Raw genomic sequence first — 8,431 nt, forward strand, 5'->3', positions numbered from 1 at the left:
AGCACAGGACATGGGACCTGCAGGTATCCCGTGAGTGTTTGCTGAATGAGAATGGGCGAATGAATGAATGACCATAATTCTGCCTGAGAAATTACGGAAGGCTTCACGGAGGAGGTGACCTTTCACTGGGTCCTAAAGGATAAGTGGAAGTTAACCAGGGGAAGAGCTGAGGGGCAGTGTGCATGGTTGAGCATTGTGGCCAAGCCCCATGTCTTCTGTGGCCCAAAGGGGAGGAGGCTATTGAGGCTAAGATGTTAGGCTGAGATTTTAGGGCTTGATCCTATAAGCCATGGGTTGCCCTCTGCACTGCCTGGGCGCCAATGCTCTGGACTCTGGTCCAGCCAGGCTGGGTCTCCAAGATTCTAATGGGCAGCCAAGGTTTGGGGCCCCTGCTGGGGCATCAAGAAGAAAGCCAAAGCCAAGCAGACTTTCAAGCAGAGAGGGAACATGATCACATCTTCAGACTTACCACTGTGCAGGGAGTGGTGCCAGACAGAGGAAGAGGGTCAAGTTCTAAGAGGAGGGTAAGCCTTGGACCACTGTGCTTAAGATGGTAGAAAGGGGAAATCAAGGGCGATTCCAGCTCCCACTGGCTGTAGGGCATGAAGGAAGCAGTGTTTAGGCAGAGTGATGAAGGCGGTGAGTCGTGGTTTTACTGCTGTGGAAGTAGGCAGAAAATCTAGGAGAAGCAGATGTTCATGATCTGTGTCACAGGCTGCACAACTCACCCCTCTCAACACACACAAGTGCACAGGCAGCCCTTCCCTCTGAAGCCAGCTGAGCCTCGCTGGAGACTCCATCCTCACACCCAGCCTAGCTGAGAGTCTGGCTGAGATCTGCAACCTTATAAAAAATTGCCTGTACACACATTGCCAAGACCAGACCCGGCACAACTCCAATTTCTACTGTATCAGTTTCCACAGAACAAGACAAGCAGTGGCTTCTAGAAGGAGCTTCAGGCTCCAACGGTTTTGCCTTTTCTCAGAAGCAATTGCTACTTTCATAAACACTGGGTGGGGGCGGGGGGAGATAGCACAGACAGTGGCTAAGCTCTGCTCATTACAGGCAAGTACTGATACAGAGAGGAGAAAAAAAAGTCCAGCTTGTACTATCTCCAGATATTGGTGTTGTGACTTCTAACAGCATCCACTGTATCTTGTTTCATTACAACTGCCAAAAGGAAAAAAAAAATTGAATTACCATGCTAATGTCTTCTCTTTTGGTGAAATCTGTGATTCTGGTACGTGGATATAAAATACATCGTTAGTTGCTTTTAAACTTGTCTCTAATGATGAAAATAACATTGCAGGGCATGAAGGGGAGACATAAGTAAACTCAGGGGGCTGGCAGCACTGGAGAACCTCTCATAAGCCCGTAATGTGACAGTGCACTTTCTTCCTCCCTCCAAGATGACAGTTAATTCCACACTAGGAAGGCTGTCAAAAATGCTTAGTTCTGCTCCACTTGAGTTAATTACCGGCCCTGGGGCAGGCTGCCCTCTACTCCTCTGCTAATGGGGCTGGGCTCCAGGTAAAAAATCCATTTGCAAGAATGTTTTCCTTGCTCCAGATCTAATTTATTGAATATCAAATATTTATGCCAATGCAATTAAAGTGACAACACTGCTCTCCCTTCTCCCCTGGCCCCAGTCCTAGACGAGCCCCGGATGGCTGACAGAACGCTTTATCCAGTCAACACAGGATGAAAGTTTTACCTGAGCTTCTAAAGCAAGAGCTTTAAAACCTCTTTCACCCACAAAGTCACCTGGGATTCTTTTATCTCCTTCTCCTTTGTAGGCAGCCACGTGACCGGCTATGGAGCAATGACTGAGATGCTGAGGCAGGAGGCTCAACTGTGGTTTCAAATCAAGCAACACTTGCTGCAGCCCTGTGTGCCAGGCACCTGACAAGGCCCTGTGACTGAGCGAGATGGAATAGGCTCAGCCTGTTTCCACAACAATCTTGCAACCTGACAGCAGAGAAAGCTTGGAGCATGCACAGAAGAGTGACCAACACTGGCAATGCAGACAAGCTGGAAGGGTCTAGGAATACATCCTTAGAGATCTTGGACTGGGGGTCTCCAAGGCTTAAAGGCCACCCAAGATCCCCTTCCACACAACCAACTCTAACTGCAGAAAGTTTCAGATCCAGCCAAGTGTATTTCATTTTTCCCAAAATGCTACTCCCAGCAAGAGGGCCTCAGACTGTCCAGACCTGGAGCTTTGGGCCATTCATTCCCTCTGAGACAGCACCCAGCCCTGCTCCACCCCCATGAAGCTCTTGCATCACGAGACACATGATTTGGCATCTGCCCCAGAGGAGTGATGGGTAAAGGTGAGCCCATGGACAATCACATGTGTACCCTCCCTGGTACATTCTGGAAATGGGAAAAAGAAATGCAGCTGGCTAAAGAGGACTTTTTTTTTCTTTTCTCCCCTAAAGCAAGGGAGCTCAGCAAAGGTTAGGCCAGTAGGTAATGCAGTGTCAAATAGCACAGCATATTTGAGTTGTGCTACACCTGCTACTTGGCTTGTATTCCTTCAAGGCCTTGCTGGCTACATGCACCTCTCCCTTTTGACAATGGAACAGAGGCCTTTCCTTGGGGCTGAACTGGGTTGTGAAGGAGAAACAGGCATCACAAGGTGGGCCACATGGACAAAGGCCGAGTAGAGAGAATGCAGGACATTCTGTTCAAAGAACTAAAAGCAGATGGATTTTTATTGGAGCCTTAATTGCAAGGGAGTAAGCCCTGGGAATGTAAACATCAAATGAGGTAATCTAAGCATGTTAGAAAATGTCAAATTGTAGATAAATGTGAATTACTACCCATATCACTGAGGTGTTGAGGAAACCAAGTGATATGTTATATGCACACTGGAATTACATAAATTATAGTCATTACAGGATACTTTGGAAGATTAAGCTTCAATCATGGACACTGATTTTAAAATATACTTATCTGTCGATTTCTTCTGATCCTACCTTTTTACAGCTGTTCATAAACTGAGAATTATGATCAATTTCTTCTCTGTTCTCTTTTCCAAATGAACACACTATACCCAACTTTAACATTTACTGTTTAGATATTCTTAGTTTCCTGTCAATCTGACCACCATGCTTCAGGTTTGAAGCACTGTGATCATGTTTTATGGACAGACCATTCTTCTGGCTATGAGTATGAGGGTAAGAGAGTTGGTATTTATATCCCTTTTTATGTCTTCAGTTATCACCTGCTCTGGTTTGACTGTGTCTCCCAAAAAGCATGTGTTGGAAACAGAATCCTCAATGCAACAGTGTCAGGAGGTGGGGCCTGTTGGGAGGTGGGGCCTCAAGGGATGTGTTTAGTCATGAAGGCTTCACCTCCATGAATGCATTTAAGGGTTTGAGATTGCGAGTTTGACCATTTGCTCACTCTCTCGCCCTCTCTTTGCCCTCCTACCATGAGATGACATAGCAAGAAGGCCCTCGTCCGATGCCGGCCCCTTGATCTTGGATTTCCCAGCCTCCAGAACCATGAGCCAATCAACTTCTGCTCACTATAAATTACCCAGTCTGTGGCATTGTGTGACAGCAGCAGGAACTAAGACATCACCTTATTCAAAGGCATTATCACACCACATCTAAGCTTCTGTCATGATTTCTGAGCTGTATACACTGCCTCGAAACTGTCTCAAAATCATCTTCCTCTTAGCTGCTCAAACATCAAATATTATGTTTACCATTAAAACTAACTGTAGTGCCCGCTTTGGCAGCACATATACTAAAATTGGAACAATACAGAGAAGATTAGTGTGCCCCTACACAATGATGGCATCCAAATTCATGAAGCATTCCATATTTTTTTATTAAAAATTATATATATTTAAAAAGCTAACTGTAAAAAGACCTCTACTATAGCCAATGTGATAGAACAAGAAAAATAATAAGGGGTAAAATGGTTGGAAAGGAAGAAACACGTTTATCATTATTAGCAGGCAATATAATTACATATCAGAACACCAAAAACATCACAGAAAAGCTATTTGAACTAATAAGAGAAGCCAGTAAAATGGTCTAATACAAAGTATATTTGCAGCTGGACTCAATGGTTCATGCCTATAATCCCAACACTTTGGAAGACTGAGGTAGGAAGATTGCTTGAATCCCAGGAGTTTGATACCAGCTTGGGCAACATACTGAGACCCCTATCTCTACAAAAAAAAAAAAAAAAAAAATTAAATCATCCAGATATGGTGGCGCATGCCTATAGTCCCAGCTAATAGAGACACTGAGGTTTAAGGATCACTTGAGCCCAGGAGGTTGAGGCTGCAGTGAGCTGTGTTCCCACCACTGTACTCCAGCCTGAGCAGCAGAATGAGATCATCTAAAAAAAAAAAAAAAAAAAAAAAAAGAAAAAAAAATATATATATATATTTGTATGAAGCAATAGTTTTCCTATATATAACAATAGCCAATTAGAAATAAAACAGAAAAATCTGGCTCATGATATACATCTAGCTACCTTACTGACATCTCCACGAGATTGTATCACAGAAATTTCAGCACAAAAGTGAATTTTGGATGTTCCACTCCAATATTTTCCTCCTCCAGTGCTCCCTAATTCCATGAAGGACTCTTTGGCTCTTTCATCTACTTATTTGCACAAGACAGAACCCTAGGATTCTCTCCCTTTCCCCTCTCCCATACTTCCATCCCCAAATCTGTCATCAAAGCCTGACAATACACTCTACGTCCATCCACTCACCCCTCCAATCCGACTGCCTTTATGTTAGTTCAAGCCTCCATTATCTCTTCCCAGGACAATTGTAGTAGCCCTCACTCTTCTCCTCTTTTGTGTTCTTGCCCTTCCCAATATGTCTCAATGAAGCAGGCATAAGGACCCTTTAAGATTTTAAGCTAAATTACACCATTTCCCAGCTGATACCCTTCAGAAGCCAATACACCCCATATCCTCAGCATCACCTGCATGCCATTGGCTTCCCATGATCCTGAGAACCCTTCTAGCTTTGGTTCAAGCCAATCTCCTCCTCACTCCCTGCACTGCAGCCATGCCAGCTCCTTTTGTTTCCTCGAAGGCCCCTAGTCTCTTTCCCAGTTCAGGGCCTTCGCTCTCTGTCTTTCCTCCTGGGAATAAGAATCACCGACCTTACTTCAAGAAGACTGAGGAGAGCCAGAGGGCATTAGTCCTTGCCAGAGATCGCCCTGACTTTCTGGCCTCAGTTTCCCTGTCTGCAACACCAACTGTTTGAACTAGAGATTCTCTCTGGCATTGCATGAGCTGAGATTTCAGTAAGAGGTGACAGCAATTGAACTGGTGGAGAAGGAGAATGGGAAGTGGGGAAGAGGACAGAGAGGAAATGGTCCTGGGGAAGAGGGCACAGAAAGAAAAGCCTAGAAAACTATGGGTAACAACTTTCAGGGAGCTTAAAACACTGAGTGACTGAGTGCTACTTAGCAAAACAACTCAGATCAAATTTAACAGGATTTGGAACCATCATAAAAATCTTGTCCAAGGACAGAAAAAGCCAGTGAACTCGCCATATTTAAATATTAAATACACGCACTATATAGAAATTTTGGTTCTACTGCATGAAAATAATCCACATTATCCAAAGTCAAGGGGAGAAAAAAAAAAAGACTATCCATGTAAACAGCTTCTAGCTAGCCAAAGAAAGGGACACCTTAGCTGCTTTCATTCCTGGCTTTCACAGAGACTCCTGGCTGCCAACTCAAATCTTTCTTCCTAACAGAGATTTGGTTTCACCCAAGGAAGCAGTCCAATTAAAATGCTGCATTTCCCAGCTTCCTCTGCCAAGAGAGGTGGCCACATAGTATAGTCTGGCAAATGATACTTAAGAAGAGGCTGCTGGGTGGACTTCAGAGAGATGTCACAAAAGGCAGGGCTGGTACACATTCTTTTTTGCCCTTTGTTTTCCACCCTTTCTCCTTCTTCCTTCTTCAACCGTCTTGTGACCTCAAGGTGATGATAAGGGACAGACCAAGAGAATCAGAGACTGCCATTTAAACCCCACCTCTGCCATCTCAACTCTATGAACTTGGACAATTTGCTTAACCTCTCTGAGCCTCATTCTTGTCTGCAATATGGGAGCCATAATGCCTCACTTGCGATATTGTTAAGATTAATTGATATGTTTATATTGTTCTGAGAAAAAAAGATAAATTTAGCTAGTTTATCACACATAGGCTACAGCACTTTGTAAACTATATAGCTCTAAAAAAAGGGGGGGGGGTAAATTGTTTGTTTTTTCCTCCTCCTTATTTTGTAAGTGACAGATTGTTCTCTCAACCAAATCTAAAATACTTTAAAAATTAGGATACTATGTTTCTACATGACATTCTTTCATTATAGGAATGTCTATTTCTTTGACATGACACTGGTTATCAGATGCAGCCACAGGTCCTTTTATATACAGTCTGGCCACATGCAAATCACAAATTATCTTGTATTCTCCAACTCTGGCATTAAAGTTAACTTGGGTGGGTGCGGTGGCTCACACCTGTAATCCCACCACTTTGGGAAGCTGAGGCGGGCAGATCACAAGGTTAGGAATTCGAAACTAGCCTGGCCAACATGGTGAAACCCCATGTCTAGTAAAAATACAAACATTAGCTGGGCAAGGTGGTGGCACACTCCTGTAATCGCAGCTACTCGGGAGGCTGAGGCAGGGGAATCACTTGCGTCCAGGAGGCAGAAGTTGCAGTGAGCCGAGGTCTTGCCATTATACTTCAGCCTGGGCGACAAGAATAAGACTCCGTCTCAAAAAAAATTAAAAAATTAAAAATAAAGTTAACTTGTATTCTCCAATTTTAGCATTAATTATCTTCTAAGTAAACCAGAAAATTCAGATGCATAATTCTTAAAAAAAAAAAAAAAGAAAGAAAAAAATCTCTTTTCAAAAGTGTATGTCTGTTTTACTGAGCATTTGATGGGTCTCATCAATCTAGAATTCCACATCCTTCAGTTCTAGAAATTTTCCTTATTTCTTTGATGATGCGTGCCCTTTCATTTTCTATATCCTTTCATTCTTAAACTCCTGTTTTTTGGATGTTGGACCCCCTAGTCTGTTTCTCTAATTCTTCTTATCTTTTTCTTTCCTGTTTCCCATTTCTTTGTAGACATCACTTTCTTTTTGAAATATTAACTCAACTTTACCATTCAATCCTTCTGGTGAATTGTTCATGTTTAAGCATTTTTTTTTTTTTTGCTGTTAATTTCTTTGTGTTTCTGGTGTTTTATTGTTCTCTGAATTCTGTGTGTTCTTTTCATCAGCATTCCTTACTTGTTTCATGAGTGCCATATCTTTCTATCTTGTGTTGTATCTCTGAGAATGTTAATGTTTTTAAGATTTCTTCTCCCTGCATCATCTACCTCCTCTAGCTTGCTTTTTTTTCTTTGCTTATTTGTTTATTTGCTTATTTGTTTATTTATCCTTCGTGGTAGAAGCTTTTCTTAAATGTCAAGTGACTTTTGATTTTCTGCTCATATTAAAGACTGAGACACTGAAAATTGATTGGGACTTTTGAGCTTTTCAACTAAGAGTCATACAAGGAGATCTGAACAGGACACTTTGTTGAGAAGACTCCGGTGTCAGTGTCGTTAGGGCTCTACTCTTGGGCTTGTCATATGCTCCAAAAAAGAATCTTTCCATCTTCTGCCTGACTACCAGCATTCTGGGAGGTGAGTGGGATCTTAACATTGAGAATAAATCTCAATCATGTCACTTGCGTGCAAGAAATCCTAAATGATTCCTGGTTGTCTACAGGTTAGACTCTATACAAGTAAAGCAGTTAAATCTTGCTCATTCCAATATGCTGTTCCAAAATTAACTCTCAGCCAGTTCCCTTCCTACCCATATTCCAACTTCCAACTGGGCCCATTTACTCATAAGTTCTGTGAGTTTCCTGTGTCTCAGCCACAAGGCATCTGCACCCTTCCCTTCTCACATCTCCCTGATAACTCCAAAGAGGCATCTATCTTGCGCTCTTTTTTATGCAGAGTAATTGGACTCAGACTGAGCTCCCCTAAAGCTCCTACACCTACATCTGTCACTGCTGTGTATAACGCAAAGGATGCTAAAGAGATGGAAACACGTTCCCTAGAAAGCCATGGGGAATTCTAAACACTTCTTTCCTATCGCACAAACTAAACAACCCAATCACTTAGATATTTTTAAGTGCTCTCCTGGATAATATTTGAGCTAAAGAGCAAAAATCAAAACTGCAAACAGACTAGTTAAAAACAATGGAAAAGAGAAAACATATAAGAAATCTTAGGAGATGAGACAAAGCTGATTCATAGGCAAATTTGTAGCCTTAAATAGCCTTTATGGTTAATCAGAAAAGAATAAAAATAGGTAAACTAAACTTTCATTTAGGTAATTTGGTTTTAATAAAAGATCAAAGTAACCAGG

General features: G+C 42.4%; 1 non-coding gene across 1 annotated transcript; it reads left to right on the forward strand.

Moving 5' to 3' along the window:
• Positions 1 to 3,735: 3,735 nt before the first annotated feature.
• LOC126929984 (U6 spliceosomal RNA) lies at positions 3,736 to 3,841 on the forward strand. Its single transcript, XR_007717409.1, has one exon. It is a non-coding gene; the product is annotated as a U6 spliceosomal RNA (small nuclear RNA).
• Positions 3,842 to 8,431: the final 4,590 nt, after the last annotated feature.

The sequence above is a fragment of the Macaca thibetana genome, chromosome 10 (assembly GCF_024542745.1).
Source record: "Macaca thibetana thibetana isolate TM-01 chromosome 10, ASM2454274v1, whole genome shotgun sequence".
Taxonomy (NCBI): Eukaryota; Metazoa; Chordata; class Mammalia; order Primates; family Cercopithecidae; genus Macaca; species Macaca thibetana.